The following is an 18,320-nucleotide window of genomic DNA, read 5'->3' on the forward strand; positions in this document are numbered from 1 at the left end:
GTTGTGCTGCTCTTATTGTGTCTATTGTGAATGTCATTCTAAATAGTCTTTTATCTTTCACTCTTCTAGCTGTACTGTGGTTATTTTAAATGTCCATTACTTGTATTTACAGTAGTGTATTTAGTGTTTCATTTCACAAACCGAAAATGTTCAAGTAGATCTTGTCACTCTACTCCACGTAATCATCTAAATTAAATCACAGTAGAGTACAGAACACGCAGTGAGGAGCTCACACAGTGAGTACTCTTGAATACGACAAGAGGAAAGGCACACTGCACATCTGCAGAACATCACGTCCGAGTTTACAGTGAGAGCAGAGTTTGGAAGCGACGTAGTTTTTTAATACTCGCTCGCTGAACGATCTCTCAAGAAACCTCGGTGGAGATTTAACGGGTGTCTAATAATCACGTTCAAAAAGATGACGATAAGTTTTTTTTAACTAGGTAGCCTTAATGGCAACACGGTGTGAGTAGATCTTAAAGCAGCTGCAGAGTACCCGTAATGGCAACACACTGCTTTGAGTTCGGCTTTTCTTATTTCTTCTGCATAACCAGTGGTATCGGAATATACTGATGCGCATAAGAAGCGCTTTCGGTTTTTGATCATTTTTATTGAGCACTGCTCTAAGTACCACAGGCCAGATGGCTGGTGGTCTAAGGCGTTGCGTTCAGGTCGCAGTTAACCCTGGAGACGTTTGTTAAAATCTCACTTCTAATAAAGAGGTCTTTCTCGTTAGAGAAGAAACGATAGAAGCCTTAAGCGGGAAAAAAATCACAACATCTCGCATTTCACGTGTTTAATGTTAACTGTCTCAGTAGTTGCCTCGGTGATTGATGGCTCTTCTCCCTCGCAGGGTGACGGCAAACTTCTTCAGAGAGGGAGTCTCCCATGCACGGCTTTTCTTTATCAAGAGCTGAGACAACAGAAACAGACTTCCAACTGACATTAATTACTTCTTGAGCGTTTAGTTTAAAAGCTGAAAGCAGGTGAAAAAGTCTTTGGAAATGAGGAAATGACTGCTGACAGTAAACAGAGCTGACGCTCAGCTGCAGACAAGCGCTCCTCTTTAGTATAGTGCTGAGTACCCCCGCTTGTTGCGCGGGAGACTGGGGTACGTTTCTGTGACAGGGCGCTGGTTTAATTTTTTAACAACCTGAGTTCACTTAAAAAGTGTGTACTGTGTACTACGTTTCGGACTAGTTACGGCGGTAGAATATGGAGATCATCTCCAGCTTTGAGCTCAACTGCAACAAGAAGTCATGCTAAATGTAGTATAGTGAGTAGACATCGCAAGACAACAGAACGAGAGAGTAGAAGGCGGGAATATATGGTGTAAGGGCGTGATCTGTGTAGTTAATAAAATAGTTAAAATAATATGAAAACGTCTCTTTATTAAGATACACAACATTTATGGTGACCAGAGATGAGTGCTTGACGGACTCAAAGCGAGCAGAACACTGCTGATTTTAGTTCTCTTGCTGGTAGAAACGAACTTCTGAATTTTCGGACTTTTCGTTTAGCTTTCGCCATGGAAGATATGGTAGCCGCGCCGAGAAGCTTTGCTTATGCTCAGCTTTTTCCACCATTTCTACTGAACCTCGGACCTCCGTATTTGTATACGGAATACAAGATATGGATGGAGTCGTACAGATTTTTTTAAATAGCCAGTGGATCTACAGAAGCTCAGGATGCCGTGAGACGGGCTACACTACTGCACTGTATCGGGGCTCCCGTGCAGCGGATTTTCGCCAACCTCCCTGGAGAAAAAGGTACATATGAACAGACTGTAGCTGCCTTAGACGCTTACTTTACACCGCGGAGAAATGTGGTTTTGGAACGGCATAAATTTAGGCAGAGAACGTCTCAGGACGAATCTGTTGTTGCTTTTGTGACTGCACTAAAAGAACTGGCTAAATCTTGTGACTTTGGAGTATTGGAAACTGACATGTTAAGATATCAACTTGTGGAAAAATGTACACATAAGAGACTATAAATTGCTGCAGGAGGAAGGGCTGACTTTAGAAAGAGCTCTTACAGTCGCTAGAATTCATGAAGCAGCTCAAGCAGAATCAAGAATGCTTTCTGACCACAGTGACAAAGTGACACTGAACGGGGCGCTCGCTCAAACTTTACAAACAAAAGCCGAGCAGCCGGACGCAGTCATGCTAGAGATATAGAAGAACAGAGGACGGCTGACATTACTTGTTACAGGTGCGGACTAACAATGCACAAAGCAGATGAATGCGGAGCGTGAACAGCAAAATGTCTACACTGTAAGAAAACAGGACATTATGCACACGTCTGCAGAACATCACGTCCGAGTTTAAGGACATCAACATCAGAGATTGGAAGTTAGGGAGTTTCAGGTCTGTTTTTTATTATAGGTTCAAGAAAGTCTGAATACCTTTGCAAGATGTATTTCAGAATCCCACTCAAATCCAGTACGAATGCCGCATAAATCTGCATTGTACAATTAGTATACTGTTTGTCCGTTGAATCAAACACGCCTTATGAAGCATTTCTAAAACAGGAGAGATCGTTAGGGAATGCGTCTTCCTGTAAAAATAAAATGACTTCAAGGGCACTAAAAGCAGAGGTGTGAAAGCCTGCTCTACAGAAGAACTACAGCCAGAGATGCCAAAGAGGTCGAGATTTCACCACGTGAGAGAAAGCATCTCAGAAAACGAAGCTGCGGTCAATTCCACGCGTTATAAAAACACTAGGTCAAACAACAAGAGCTGAAGAGCCGCTGTTGAGAGTAACGTGGCTGAGTGCTTTAAGGAGCTGGCTTAAACCTCCAGCCTCTTCAGGAGCATCTGTTGGAGTCGCACTGCTACAGCGTATCTCCTTGTTAAGTATCCCTTTTATTGTTGTTGCTGCCTCCAGGCGATGTATTTCCTCGAAGGTGCGGTGGCCAAGTGGTAAGGCGTCGGTTTTGTAAACCGAAGATCGTGGGTTCAAACCCCACCCGTGCCTGTTTCATAGTCTTAAAAAAATACTCGCAATGTGGGAGTCTCAATAGTAAGAAAACATAACTGTCACCAGTGATTAGTATTCGTGCATATCCTGCCTTGCTTCTTAGTCGACAAAGCTTGTCTCTCTTCACACCCATCTTCCGAATGGCTTGGTACAGCCCCCCACTCCATGGTCTGATCACAAACAGATCTGGTGAGCTGTCAGTCCAGCTTGGAAGAAACATTCGAAAGCACTTAAAATCTGACTTAGGAACGAGAAGACCGTGTTTTTTTAAACGAGTAAACGATAAAATAATATACTGCCTGCAAGACTATGTCAAGTTCAAGTTCAAGTTTAAAGGTCAAGTTCAAGTTTATTGTCATTATACTCATAGGCAGGTATATGGTATAACGGAATGTTATTTAGCTAGCTCTCGGACATAAGTAGTACAAATAAAAAACACAACAACAATACAATTGTATAATAAAAGAAAGACAGAGACAACAGCTGATGTGCAAAAACAACAACAGGTAGTGTGCAAAACAACAAAAAGGTAACAGGTTATGTGCAAAAACATGCATCAAAAGAATGAAATAAAGGGATAGAAATGATGAGGAGTGAGCTTTTGACATGTATGGTAGAGGTAGATTTTCAATGTGTATTTGGGTCTTTGGTAAGAAAGAAGGCACTGTGAGGTTCAGATCACAGGTGAGAGGTGAGGAGAGAGTGAGAGAGGCTGGGAGTTTAATAGTTTGATAGTGCGGGGGTAAAAACTGAGTCTGGTGGTCCGGGCCCGAATGCTGCGGTACCGTTTTCCATGTCATGCTAAACGCCACAAATTGTGTTTGTCCAGTCGTATCAATCGTCCTAAAGTTACAGAAAATCGGATGCGACTGGTGCAATCAGCACACATTTTTTTCAGGATAGTCGAGCGGTTTAAAACAGCAAATTCACAGCTTCGTGTCTTCACAGGCGTTTTACCCTGTCTTCTTTACCTGCCTTTACACTGTTTCAGTCTTGTTGTGCTCGCTGACAATCACAGTACGAGGAAAACGGAGAAATTGCTTAGCAAAAACATAACGGACAGAAAAAAGCTTCGTAAACACGTGAATGTGATTAGCAGCAGTAAGGTATGCATTCAAATGTTTAAGGCAGATTTATAACAGCAGCAGGAGAAAGGTGCAGCACAATGCAATTTGTGAGAATTCACGGGTTTTTATGCTGCTTGGACTTCTTTCAAGCCTATGAGGTGACCTTTATTTTCATTTTCAAACTTCAGAACCGAATAACAAAGAGGTTTCATGTGTGACAGTATTCCGTTGCAAATACGGTTTCCACGATGTATTCAGCGACGGGAATGAAATATTTTAGTGCTGGCTCAAATGCGAGGAATTTCAGAAAAACCTGGAAAAGCAACGCTTGCAGTAAATGACATATCTAAAGCGTGTAGTCAGCATGAACAGAACAACGCAAAGTTCCGGATAAAACCCATTTCTATACGTTTCTCTTAGTGTCTGGGCTCCTATTGAATGTAAATGAGGCAACGTGCTCAGCCAGCAGACTCAGCGCTTACTGAACGCAGGTGTCTCAGAGCGGTGTGTCCAAGTCGCAGTAAAAGAGGAGGATTCTGTCGGTGCCGTGGCTTAGTTGGTTAAAGCGCCTGTCTAGTAAACAGGAGATCTTGGGTTCAAATCCTAGCGGTGCCTTTCTTCCTGTCTTCTCGCACCGTTTGTTGTTATAGAGAACATGCTTCTGCATTACCTCAGTCAATATCACCGGGAATGTGAATAGAAATGTAAACATCAATATTTCTGCTGTCTCTTGAGAAACACAAGTATAGAGTCAAAACACAATAAATAATGCAAAAAAATTATTCAGTTAACACCCAGATGTGACAAAACACATTTAAGACTAACATCCCCTTTAAATATGCATTTCCTTAATATCAGTTCTCTTCCCTCCCCAGGACACCTGCAAATTCACTAGAGCATATTAAAAGCTGTGTGTAAGTCTTACATGTGTTCTGTCACATCTGGGTGTTAAATTAATAGATGTGTTGTGTTATTTAATATGATTTGACTCCACGCTTGTGTTTCTCGGGAGACAGCAGAAATATTGGGGATTTGCGGCTACAGAAAATAATGTGAACTTTACAGGCAAAAGTAAGGTTACGTTAAAGAAACAAAAACGTATTGTCACCTTTTTCAACGTGATTTTTTAAGACATTTGTTCGGAATAGTATATTGTAACGCAACGGGGCTCAGGCGCCCGCCTGAGCCCCGTTGCGTTACATTGGTGTCAGAAGCGGGGTGGGATAGCCCTTCGCCGGGGACGGCGATTTAAGCGGGGGAGAGTGTAACGCTTACGGCCGACAGGGCGCTGTGTAAGAGCCGGCGTACCAGAGCGGGTGACGTCACCGCCCTTCCCTGTGATAGCAGGACCACAGCTACTGGGCTGTGGAGAGATCTCTCTTTGGCTCACGGGGCTAGGTCGCTGCAGAGAGACGTGGAAGTCCCGGGTTCGAGCCCCAGAGGGTGCAGGGGCCGACCAGATGCGGCAAGGGCGCCCGCCTGAGCCCCGTTGCGTTACAATATCTTCTCGTGTCTGTGTTTATCTTACAATAACGGTGGTGAAATAGCAGGAATGTGCGGAAAGAATCGGAGATTGAACAGAAGACTCATCCAGTCGATAGTAAGGTTGTGTAGGACCGCACACCCTACGATGTCAGTGTTGAGTAGTGAGGTTTAAAAGCTTCTTCACGAACCAGGAAGGAATACAAACCTAAAGTCTTCTGATCCGTAATCAGACACGTTATCCATTGCGCCATTGGCGTTTGTATTGCATTCAGAGCCGCTACTATTCATGTGTCTTGTATGTGTGTCTAGTTACTACGTCTTTCATTATGTCTGGTTTAAAATAATGTATCTTCAAAACAGACAAAGGGTTTATGAGTCTCCCTGAAATTCAAGAATAAAAAATATCGCGTTTAAAAAGAATACAGAGATGCCAGCGATAGAAAACGGAGCGTCTTAAGTGCGCGCTATCACTGAACTAAACTCCCAATCGGTAAGTTTGTCGGCGGCTTTTTAATTGTGTTAGGAAGAGCAAACAGTCCACAGTGTACATTTTAAAGGTCTAAGCAAAACAATCAGACGTGAGGATTAGGATTAGGATCCAGAACAGGAGCCTTTACTTCTTTATATACTGAGGTTTCGGGTGAACGTCAAAGTGAAAGACAAATTCGCAATTTTCACTTTTTGATTAAGGAACAAGAAAACACCATCCTTCAAACTGGATTCAGACCAGGGACATAAGAAATGCCCACTGTTTTTGTCTATAGTCTTAAGATCCAGCAATTGAGCTATCGAGAGGTCGGAAAGCAAACGCTTTGTCACACGTGTAGCCCAATGTAGTGTAGTGTTCCTCTATTTAAATCCCAGTTCGACGTCAAAATACTCACTCCCATAGTCTCGTTCAGAAGAAGAAATGGACCAGGCTTCCACTGTATAAACGTCCAGAGTTCTTATAAAACGTTTGAAGGGACATCAGTGCAGGCTGAAATTGACCCTTTTTCTAGTGGGATCAGGATCATATAAAACCTTTCTTTTGGATTGAGAAGAGGATCATGGAGACACTCAAAATATCCCTGTCTTTGCTTCTTTCAAGGATGAATGGAGTATTGATCTGCAAGCATCGGTTTATATCAAAACTCTCTGCTACTGCAGTTGCTTGTTTGAGAGTTTCTTCAAATCTTTCAACTGAACGTTGATATCAAGATATATTGACGGTAATATCATAGGGACTTTGGTTTTCTTTTGATCGAAAATTGTATTAAAATACAAGCCTCTTTCACAGTTGTATAATACTTTCCCTTGCATCCTCAGATAAAAATTCTAAATACCACAAAGTTACAACATATGGAATAGCATTTATTTTAAAATGTATTTTAAAATTTGCATTTATTTAGAGCTGTATTTAGAGCTTAGTAAAGATAGCAATGCTAATATTGATGGAGTAGAAATGTAAGATGAATTGATAGCTTTTTCTGAACTAAAAAAGTCCTACAACGCCTCCTGTAACAGGTAAGGACTCATAGCAAGACATTGCTATTGCATTGCGCATTTTGCAGATACGACCAGTTTCTGCTTCTGGGGAGTGCATCTTTTCCAAACTGAAATTAACAAGAACATTTTCAAGATGCGCCATGTCCCTAAATCGTTCATCAGGACTACTATTAATATCAGGTGAAAGCAGTACAAAGCATAAATTTAACCTAAATATTAAGAGACTATATCTGTCAGCTACTGCTGTAAGCCATGTTCAGCCAACGCTAGAAATATTACTGCTCTACTACAGAAGCTAAAGAAAGCAAGTCCGAGAAACGGATCACAAGTCGAAAACATAAGTCGACGAGGATGGGATTCGAACCCACGCGTGCAAAGCACAATGGTCCATCGCCTTAACCACTCGGCCACCTCGTCACGAGAGCCACCCCCCTTGGGCATGATTTTGCTTGGCGACCAGGCTCAGCGCACATCGACCTCAGATGTCTCAGAGCGGTGTGTCCAAGAGGCTGTATAAGAATAGGTAATAGGTTTATTCCATGCTGAAAAAAAGAAGAACGAGAACACAACGTTTCGCCCGTGGAGCCTTCTTCAGGTGTGAGAGAGACAGGGCAGTAGGCAAAGGTAAAATAGCGAGAGAACAAAGGTTTTAGGGTGGGTACCCACCTGTATAAGAATAGTATTCTGCCGGTGCTGTGGTAAAGCTGGTTGAAACACCTGTTTCATAAAGAGGAAATCCTGGATCCGAATTCCAGCGGTACCTTTTTTTCCTGTCTTGTTTTACAGAACATGTAATTTGGGACACTCAAAGAGGTCTTGATTTGGTTTATTCATTTCGTTTGCAGAACAACTTTTTTTTAAAATCATACAGCTTGCGAAAGATGAAATGCGAGCGAATTTTCTGTTCACCAAAAGTATGTAAATGAAAAAAAGCAAGGTGTAAGCATTTCTGTGGTGCAATCGGTTAGAGTTTTCGGCTATTAACCCCCAGGTGGTTTTTTTGATCCCACCCAGGGACGCACTTCTTCCTATAGTAAACATCTTCACCGCAAAAATTTAATTGTTCCGCAAAACCTGAACTATTTTGATATTTGCAGTAGTAAACAATTGAGTACCAGAGTCAACATTACCGGGAATTTCCAATAATTACCGACATTGGCAACTTGCAAGCAGTTAGTATTCACCAATGGAATTATATGTTCCAGTGAGTGGCGGGAGAATTCACTTATGCTCCCGTTGCATCTTCAGCTAAAGTAATTAAAAAAACAATGCAAAATTGTTCGAGAACTTGACAAGCAAAAACAACAGATCGCCGGAGCTCTATTTTAATATTTTCGTATATTTACCTTAATTTGAATATAAATGTTAACATAAACGCTGTTCAATATAATGTAATGTTGTTGTACTTTTAAAATATTTTAGCTGAGGGTGAGAGGGGGGATATTACGCCTTGCCAAACATCTAAAATAACTGTAAAAGGGGATGGCATTTTAATAAAACTGGCAATCAAAAGAAAGTTACAATTTGTATGGTATTATGCTCAATATCCCTCGATATTGAAGGTCAGATGAGGAATTTGAAGAAACTATCAAAGAAACAACGGCAATAGCAGAGGGTGTTGATTTTGAACCAGTGTTTGCACCTCAGTAATCCATCAGTCTTCGCTTGACAGGCTTCCTCAAGATATTCGGTGTTCTATAAAAAAAATCGACAATTAAGCGCAAATGTGACAAGAGGCAAAGACTGCGGCAGAGGAGGAATAAACTCCACACGATGACTGTATGTATACGTCTGTCTAATATTCGGCCCCTGCAGGGGCATCATATTCGCTGAACTGCCTGCCAGCGTGTGTACGGTCTTATTCTGTAATTCAAGAATATCAATGGTCAGACGCTTACAACGGGTGTTTGTGTTTGTATTATTTAGAGAATTGAAAAAACATTTTCAAAACTACAGCTCGAATGAAATTAAAAAAAACGTTTATTTGTCTCTTTGCTGTAACAACTGTGCCAAAACTATCCAGATACAGCAGAATTTAACTAGATTTTATTGGATTTTAGGAAATGTATTTTTGCGCATTTCTCTATACGATCAGAATACCTTCCTGTTTTCACCGTGTTTATTGTTTCTGCCTATGATATCTCGGAAAGAAAGACCCAGTATCTGTTCACCGAAATATTTCAGGAGTTTGCTGTGGTTTGAGAGGAGTGTATGAAGGTAATGAAGGAGTGAGGACACGCGCATTCCGCACGGGGAGCGCAGAGCAATGAGCCGCGACTGCAGCTCTCCGAGTCTTTTCTTATACAACCTCTGAGTCCGGACACACAGCGTCTCCAGCCAGAGATTTACAGTTCAGAAAACGGCTGTCTCGAGCAGAAACTGATCTTCCTGCTTTAGTTAAGGTTTGGTTATTGTGGGGGTTTAGCGCTTGTATCTCTCTTCTCTTACTAAACACTACTACTGTAAAGTATATAAATAGAAGCTAAAATGCAGCTAAAATACTTCAGTAAGGCCGAGCAGATAGGAAAGTTTAATAAAAATGTTCTATGATCTATGTTCTAGTTGCCCATATTTTGTAAACTCTCGGTTCGAGCTCTGATTTAATCCTCTCGGCTCCTGCCGCTGTCACCGGGAGAGTGGCTGCATTCCGTAGGGCTACAGGCTGATTTCACAATGCCACATTTAATGAAATACAGGGGAAACCGCAAGGAAAAAGATATTGTAACGCAACGGAGGCTCAGGCAGGCGCCCTTGCCGCATTAGGTCGGCCCCATCCCGACTGAGGCTCGAACCCGGGACTCCCGCGTCTCTCTGCAGCGACCCAGCCCCGTGAGCTAAAGAAAGATCTCTCTACAGCCCGATAGCTGTAGTCCTGCTATCACAGGGAAGGACGGTGACATCACCTGCTCTGGTACGCCGGCTCTTACACAGTGCCTGTCGGCCGTAAGCGTTACAATATGTTTTAATACATCTTCTTCTGGATTTATATTTCGATCTTTCACCTTTGAATGCATACCTTGACCGTAAATCTTTACTCGATTACAGGCACCCCAAACAGTTCTTAAGGGAGAAATCGAAGCCTATTTGACTTTCTGCTAATCACATTGAAGTGTTCACGAAGCATTTCCCTGCCCATCATGTGCCCGCAAGCCTGTTTCTCCGTTTTCTTCTTTCTGTCGTTGTCAGCGAGCACAAGAAGACAGGAAAAATGCAAGAGAGGGAAAAGCTGTCAGGAGTGGGATTTGAACCCACGCCTCTATTCAGAGACCAGAACACCCAAGCAATGGAAAGACAGGAGTCCTTGAGTCTGGCGCCTTAGACCACTCGGCCATCCTGACGAGTTGCGTAAGATGGTGTGTTAAAAGCACCAGTAGTTCACAAAACTGAGAAATGCTTTGCTGGAGAAGCGCCACGTTGCCTAATGTTGCCTAAACGGATCGCGGAAATCAAATATTCGGATCGATTTAGAGTGTGCTTTACAGCCTTTGTGTAATATTTTAAATTGTTTTTAAAAAGTGTGTACTGTGTACTACGTTTAGGACTAGTTAGTGTGGTAGAATATGGAGATCATCTCCAGCTCTGAGCTCAACTGCAACAACAAGTCGTGCTGAACAAAGTCAGAGTTCAGCTGAACCTTTGCTCAGTGTGGTGCTCAGGACTCAGGAGTATTGTTGTGGTTCTAATTAGCACGAACTGCAGGGGCTCTGAATCAGAACATTTCAATTTATCTGTTCAGTAAGTTAAAATGCAGGACATGTTAAAATCAGATTATCACTGTGTCTCTGTCCCGTTTGTATATAACCGAATGTTTAAAAGATACCAGTAAGGACACACAACTACTAATGCGGTACTTATTGGAAATAGTCCCAAAACAAGTACGTCCGGCAGCTGGTAGACCCCTGTAATAATTTTGCAGTGACACTTTGAAGATTTACGCTCTATTTAAATATTAATTTACTAAATTTCAGTTCTCTTTTCTCACACTCCCTGGCATAACTGAACTCTCACTCTCGCATACTAAAGGCTTTACATTCATTAGCTGTAATACAGATTCTAATAAAGACAGAATGAAACTGTTTGTTTTGTGTCTCATGGTGATCCTCTTCTCGATCCAAATGAAATGTTTAATATGATCCCTCGAGAAAGAAAAGGAGTCAATTTCCGCCTGGAAAGATTGATGCTCCATCAAACATTTTGTAATATCTCCGGAAGTTTATACAGTAGAATCCTGGTATGTGGCTTAAATTCAAGGTAAACAAGACTAAGGAAACGAGTTGGAAACGATGTCGATCTGGGATTTAAATCATCCGGAACATTTCACTACATCGGACAGTATGTGCCAGAGAGCATCTCCTGACATCTGTTGGTAGCTCAGTTGGTAGAGCGGAGGACTGTAGTGGAAACAAGAGGGAATCCTTAGGTTGCTGGTTTGACACTGGGTCGAAGGAAGGTACCCTTTGTGTATTTCATTCAAACAGTTAAAATAGCCGATCTTTTTCCACTCAGACTTTGATCACAAGCTCAATAAACGACGAAGCAGAGGCTCTTGTTCTGAATTCAGCTCACGTCTGATTGTCTTGTTTTGGCCAAGATCTGATCTTTGAATTCAGGGAATACTCTGTCTGCTTTGTACAGTAATTCAAAAGTAGATACAAATGTCACTTTTTTATTGTAGATATAAAGGTGTTCTCTGTTTTCAAAGGATAGGTACTTAATTGGCTTTATGATTTGGTTTTGATTTTGTATCGTTGTATTATTAAGTTTGTGCTTTTTGTGTTTTTAACATATTGTGAACTTATTTTTGAAACAAATGCTTACAAAAGCAGACATGGCACACATCTGTTTATACCAGCGGTGAATTGTATATTTTATTAAGTAGAAGCTACTGCGCACTTCTGGGAGAATAACAGGTTCGATATAAAGTGGCAAAAATATAAAAGGGGAAAATACCCCAGACTGGGTGTAAAGGCCTCGTTGTGACTGTTGTTTTATTGTTGAATACGGCATACTGTGCACGAAATGTTGCAGAAACACAATCTGATAGTTAAATAATTAGTATGAGGCCACGGATCCAAATATTAATTGCTGATTTTTTTAAGTGATATCTTCCTATCCTCTGGTAGAAGTAACATGATGTGAGCAATTGTTTTTTGTTCTTTTTTTTCACGTTGCGATCCAAAAAGCCTCAGATGCACAGTCTGACAGCAACCAAACCAGAATGGATTCTGCTGGGAGCCGGACTGAGCTCATTCTTGCTCCCTGTGCTGAAAACAGAATTAGCTCTTCCTCGAACATCGTCTACAGCTGCTGGATGGTGCTCTACGTCCTGCTGCTCCAGCAATTATTTGGACGAAAGACAGATCACTTGTGCGCTTTTAAGCTTCTCGCAGCTACAGGCGAGACTGAAGCTGGCGATATAAAGGCACGCGCTGGTACACCTTCTCGAACTTTCACAATCGCGATAAACATTTTTTTAAGACCTTTGAAAAACTAGATATAGATATAGATAAAACTAGATAAAAAAACATGAGCTTTATCGGTTTTTACATTAATCGATTTTGAATCAAATTTGATCTTTTTACATTGCATTTTACGTTGAAATGTAGCATGCATACCTAATCCACCAACGGACAGAGCAATATTTTACGTTGCCTTCCAGAGCTTCCAACGTTTGATGGATTTGTATGGGTGTCTGTATGATACCACTACAGCACTGGCGTAGGTGCAAAATCCACTTTCACAAGACTTTTTCAGTGTCTTCTCTCTCAAATGGACCGAAGCACAGGAGCCAATATAAGAGAAAACGACAGATGTTTAAACAGAGTATGTCCCAATGTCTGCGACAACGCATTGTGATTTTGTATAAACGCAAATGGTTTATCATTTAAAAGCCAACATCATTCTTTTTATCCCTGGCGCTAATACGCTACCATACATGCGAGCTGTTGTGTGAAAGAAAATTCATATGTGCGTAGGAAGGCAGAATAAAATCCAGAACTGTGTTGGTGACATCGATAAACAGGGCTCATGTTCACAACAAAACTTTACTGTATAAAAGGTTAATATTCGTAAATATATATATTTTTTAATTATGCAAGGTGTCTGTTAAACCATTCATGAAGGATTTTTAGACAAAAAAACACACCATTATATGAGAACATATATTTACTATATCTGCATTTAACTCACTTTTTAACAATATCAATTTCAAGGCCGATATAAATTGCTGCCCTGCTTTTTTGTCATAAATACACAAGCTTGTTATGTCTTGTGTCAGAAATAAACTGCATGAAATTTGCTAAAGCAACAGATCTTCCTGCTTTAGTTAAGGTTTGGTTATTGTGGGGGTTTAGCGCTTGTATCTCTCTTCTCTTACTAAACACTATCTACTGTAAAGTATATAAATAGAAGCTAAAATGCAGCTAAAATACTTCAGTAAGGCCGAGCAGATAGGAAAGTTTAATAAAAATGTTCTATGATCTATGTTCTAGTTGCCCATATTTTTTTAACTCTCTGTTCGAGCTCTGATTTAATCCTCTCGGCTCCTGCCGCTGTCACCGGGAGAGTGGCTGCATTCCGTAGGGCTACAGGCTGATTTCACAATGCCACATTTAATGAAATACAGGGGAAACCGCAAGGAAAACAATATGTTTTAATACATCTTCTTCTGGATTTATATTTCGGTCTTTCACCTTTGAATGCATACCTTGACCGTAAATCTTTATTCGATTACAGGCACCCCAAACAGTTCTTAAGGGAGAAATCGAAGCCTATTTGACTTTCTGCTAATCACATTGAAGTGTTCACGAAGCATTTCCCTGCCCATCATGTGCCCGCAAGCCTGTTTCTCCGTTTTCTTCTTTCTGTCGTTGTCAGCGAGCACAAGAAGACAGGAAAAATGCAAGAGAGGGAAAAGCTGTCAGGAGTGGGATTTGAACCCACGCCTCTATTCAGAGACCAGAACACCCAAGCAATGGAAAGACAGGAGTCCTTGAGTCTGGCGCCTTAGACCACTCGGCCATCCTGACGAGTTGCGTAAGTTGGTGTGTTAAAAGCACCAGTAGTTCACAAAACTGAGAAATGCTTTGCTGGAGAAGCGCCACGTTGCCTAATGTTGCCTAAACGGATCGCGGAAATCAAATATTCGGATCGATTTAGAGTGTGCTTTACAGCCTTTGTGTAATATTTTAAATTGTTTTTAAAAAGTGTGTACTGTGTACTACGTTTAGGACTAGTTAGTGTGGTAGAATATGGAGATCATCTCCAGCTCTGAGCTCAACTGCAACAACAAGTCGTGCTGAACAAAGTCAGAGTTCAGCTGAACCTTTGCTCAGTGTGGTGCTCAGGACTCAGGAGTATTGTTGTGGTTCTAATTAGCACGAACTGCAGGGGCTCTGAATCAGAACATTTCAATTTATCTGTTCAGTAAGTTAAAATGCAGGACATGTTAAAATCAGATTATCACTGTGTCTCTGTCCCGTTTGTATATAACCGAATGTTTAAAAGATACCAGTAAGGACACACAACTACTAATGCGGTACTTATTGGAAATAGTCCCAAAACAAGTACGTCCGGCAGCTGGTAGACCCCTGTAATAATTTTGCAGTGACACTTTGAAGATTTACGCTCTATTTAAATATTAATTTACTAAATTTCAGTTCTCTTTTCTCACACTCCCTGGCATAACTGAACTCTCACTCTCGCATACTAAAGGCTTTACATTCATTAGCTGTAATACAGATTCTAATAAAGACAGAATGAAACTGTTTGTTTTGTGTCTCATGGTGATCCTCTTCTCGATCCAAATGAAATGTTTAATATGATCCCTCGAGAAAGAAAAGGAGTCAATTTCCGCCTGGAAAGATTGATGCTCCATCAAACATTTTGTAATATCTCCGGAAGTTTATACAGTAGAATCCTGGTATGTGGCTTAAATTCAAGGTAAACAAGACTAAGGAAACGAGTTGGAAACGATGTCGATCTGGGATTTAAATCATCCGGAACATTTCACTACATCGGACAGTATGTGCCAGAGAGCATCTCCTGACATCTGTTGGTAGCTCAGTTGGTAGAGCGGAGGACTGTAGTGGAAACAAGAGGGAATCCTTAGGTTGCTGGTTTGACACTGGGTCGAAGGAAGGTACCCTTTGTGTATTTCATTCAAACAGTTAAAATAGCCGATCTTTTTCCACTCAGACTTTGATCACAAGCTCAATAAACGACGAAGCAGAGGCTCTTGTTCTGAATTCAGCTCACGTCTGATTGTCTTGTTTTGGCCAAGATCTGATCTTTGAATTCAGGGAATACTCTGTCTGCTTTGTACAGTAATTCAAAAGTAGATACAAATGTCACTTTTTTATTGTAGATATAAAGGTGTTCTCTGTTTTCAAAGGATAGGTACTTAATTGGCTTTATGATTTGGTTTTGATTTTGTATCGTTGTATTATTAAGTTTGTGTTTTTTGTGTTTTTAACATATTGTGAACTTATTTTTGAAACAAATGCTTACAAAAGCAGACATGGCACACATCTGTTTATACCAGCGGTGAATTGTATATTTTATTAAGTAGAAGCTACTGCGCACTTCTGGGAGTATAACAGGTTCGATATAAAGTGGCAAAAATATAAAAGGGGAAAATACCCCAGACTGGGTGTAAAGGCCTCGTTGTGACTGTTGTTTTATTGTTGAATACGGCATACTGTGCACGAAATGTTGCAGAAACACAATCTGATAGTTAAATAATTAGTATGAGGCCACGGATCCAAATATTAATTGCTGATTTTTTTAAGTGATATCTTCCTATCCTCTGGTAGAAGTAACACGATGTGAGCAATTGTTTTTTGTTCTTTTTTTTCACGTTGCGATCCAAAAAGCCTCAGATGCACAGTCTGACAGCAACCAAACCAGAATGGATTCTGCTGGGAGCCGGACTGAGCTCATTCTTGCTCCCTGTGCTGAAAACAGAATTAGCTCTTCCTCGAACATCGTCTACAGCTGCTGGATGGTGCTCTACGTCCTGCTGCTCCAGCAATTATTTGGACGAAAGACAGATCACTTGTGCGCTTTTAACCTTCTCGCAGCTACAGGCGAGACTGAAGCTGGCGATATAAAGGCACGCGCTGGTACACCTTCTCGAACTTTCACAATCGCGATAAACATTTTTTTAAGACCTTTGAAAAACTAGATATAGATATAGATAAAACTAGATAAAAAAACATGAGCTTTATCGGTTTTTACATTAATCGATTTTGAATCAAATTTGATCTTTTTACATTGCATTTTACGTTGAAATGTAGCATGCATACCTAATCCACCAACGGACAGAGCAATATTTTACGTTGCCTTCCAGAGCTTCCAACGTTTGATGGATTTGTATGGGTGTCTGTATGATACCACTACAGCACTGGCGTAGGTGCAAAATCCACTTTCACAAGACTTTTTCAGTGTCTTCTCTCTCAAATGGACCGAAGCACAGGAGCCAATATAAGAGAAAACGACAGATGTTTAAACAGAGTATGTCCCAATGTCTGCGACAACGCATTGTGATTTTGTATAAACGCAAATGGTTTATCATTTAAAAGCCAACATCATTCTTTTTATCCCTGGCGCTAATACGCTACCATACATGCGAGCTGTTGTGTGAAAGAAAATTCATATGTGCGTAGGAAGGCAGAATAAAATCCAGAACTGTGTTGGTGACATCGATAAACAGGGCTCATGTTCACAACAAAACTTTACTGTATAAAAGGTTAATATTCGTAAATATATATATTTTTTAATTATGCAAGGTGTCTGTTAAACCATTCATGAAGGATTTTTAGACAAAAAAACACACCATTATATGAGAACATATATTTACTATATCTGCATTTAACTCACTTTTTAACAATATCAATTTCAAGGCCGATATAAATTGCTGCCCTGCTTTTTTGTCATAAATACACAAGCTTGTTATGTCTTGTGTCAGAAATAAACTGCATGAAATTTGCTAAAGCAACAGATCTTCCTGCTTTAGTTAAGGTTTGGTTATTGTGGGGGTTTAGCGCTTGTATCTCTCTTCTCTTACTAAACACTATCTACTGTAAAGTATATAAATAGAAGCTAAAATGCAGCTAAAATACTTCAGTAAGGCCGAGCAGATAGGAAAGTTTAATAAAAATGTTCTATGATCTATGTTCTAGTTGCCCATATTTTTTTAACTCTCTGTTCGAGCTCTGATTTAATCCTCTCGGCTCCTGCCGCTGTCACCGGGAGAGTGGCTGCATTCCGTAGGGCTACAGGCTGATTTCACAATGCCACATTTAATGAAATACAGGGGAAACCGCAAGGAAAACAATATGTTTTAATACATCTTCTTCTGGATTTATATTTCGGTCTTTCACCTTTGAATGCATACCTTGACCGTAAATCTTTATTCGATTACAGGCACCCCAAACAGTTCTTAAGGGAGAAATCGAAGCCTATTTGACTTTCTGCTAATCACATTGAAGTGTTCACGAAGCATTTCCCTGCCCATCATGTGCCCGCAAGCCTGTTTCTCCGTTTTCTTCTTTCTGTCGTTGTCAGCGAGCACAAGAAGACAGGAAAAATGCAAGAGAGGGAAAAGCTGTCAGGAGTGGGATTTGAACCCACGCCTCTATTCAGAGACCAGAACACCCAAGCAATGGAAAGACAGGAGTCCTTGAGTCTGGCGCCTTAGACCACTCGGCCATCCTGACGAGTTGCGTAAGTTGGTGTGTTAAAAGCACCAGTAGTTCACAAAACTGAGAAATGCTTTGCTGGAGAAGCGCCACGTTGCCTAATGTTGCCTAAACGGATCGCGGAAATCAAATATTCGGATCGATTTAGAGTGTGCTTTACAGCCTTTGTGTAATATTTTAAATTGTTTTTAAAAAGTGTGTACTGTGTACTACGTTTAGGACTAGTTAGTGTGGTAGAATATGGAGATCATCTCCAGCTCTGAGCTCAACTGCAACAACAAGTCGTGCTGAACAAAGTCAGAGTTCAGCTGAACCTTTGCTCAGTGTGGTGCTCAGGACTCAGGAGTATTGTTGTGGTTCTAATTAGCACGAACTGCAGGGGCTCTGAATCAGAACATTTCAATTTATCTGTTCAGTAAGTTAAAATGCAGGACATGTTAAAATCAGATTATCACTGTGTCTCTGTCCCGTTTGTATATAACCGAATGTTTAAAAGATACCAGTAAGGACACACAACTACTAATGCGGTACTTATTGGAAATAGTCCCAAAACAAGTACGTCCGGCAGCTGGTAGACCCCTGTAATAATTTTGCAGTGACA

The 18,320-nt window shown here is 40.9% G+C and overlaps 4 non-coding genes across 4 annotated transcripts; 1 reads left to right on the top strand and 3 right to left on the bottom strand.

Moving 5' to 3' along the window:
• Positions 1–2,904: 2,904 nt before the first annotated feature.
• On the top strand, positions 2,905–2,976 carry trnat-ugu (transfer RNA threonine (anticodon UGU)). Its single transcript has one exon. It is a non-coding gene; the product is annotated as a tRNA-Thr (tRNA).
• Positions 2,977–10,246: 7,270 nt separating this feature from the next.
• On the bottom strand, positions 10,247–10,357 carry trnal-caa (transfer RNA leucine (anticodon CAA)). The gene is made up of 2 exons: positions 10,320–10,357; positions 10,247–10,292 (listed from the first exon to the last, which is right to left on the bottom strand). It is a non-coding gene; the product is annotated as a tRNA-Leu (tRNA).
• Positions 10,358–13,936: 3,579 nt separating this feature from the next.
• Positions 13,937–14,047, bottom strand: trnal-caa (transfer RNA leucine (anticodon CAA)). Its single transcript has 2 exons — positions 14,010–14,047; positions 13,937–13,982 (listed from the first exon to the last, which is right to left on the bottom strand). It is a non-coding gene; the product is annotated as a tRNA-Leu (tRNA).
• Positions 14,048–17,626: 3,579 nt separating this feature from the next.
• On the bottom strand, positions 17,627–17,737 carry trnal-caa (transfer RNA leucine (anticodon CAA)). The gene is made up of 2 exons: positions 17,700–17,737; positions 17,627–17,672 (listed from the first exon to the last, which is right to left on the bottom strand). It is a non-coding gene; the product is annotated as a tRNA-Leu (tRNA).
• Positions 17,738–18,320: the final 583 nt, after the last annotated feature.

Source organism: Lepisosteus platostomus, chromosome 5 (assembly GCF_059453375.1).
Source record: "Lepisosteus platostomus isolate fLepPlt1 chromosome 5, fLepPlt1.hap1, whole genome shotgun sequence".
NCBI lineage: Eukaryota > Metazoa > Chordata > Actinopteri > Semionotiformes > Lepisosteidae > Lepisosteus > Lepisosteus platostomus.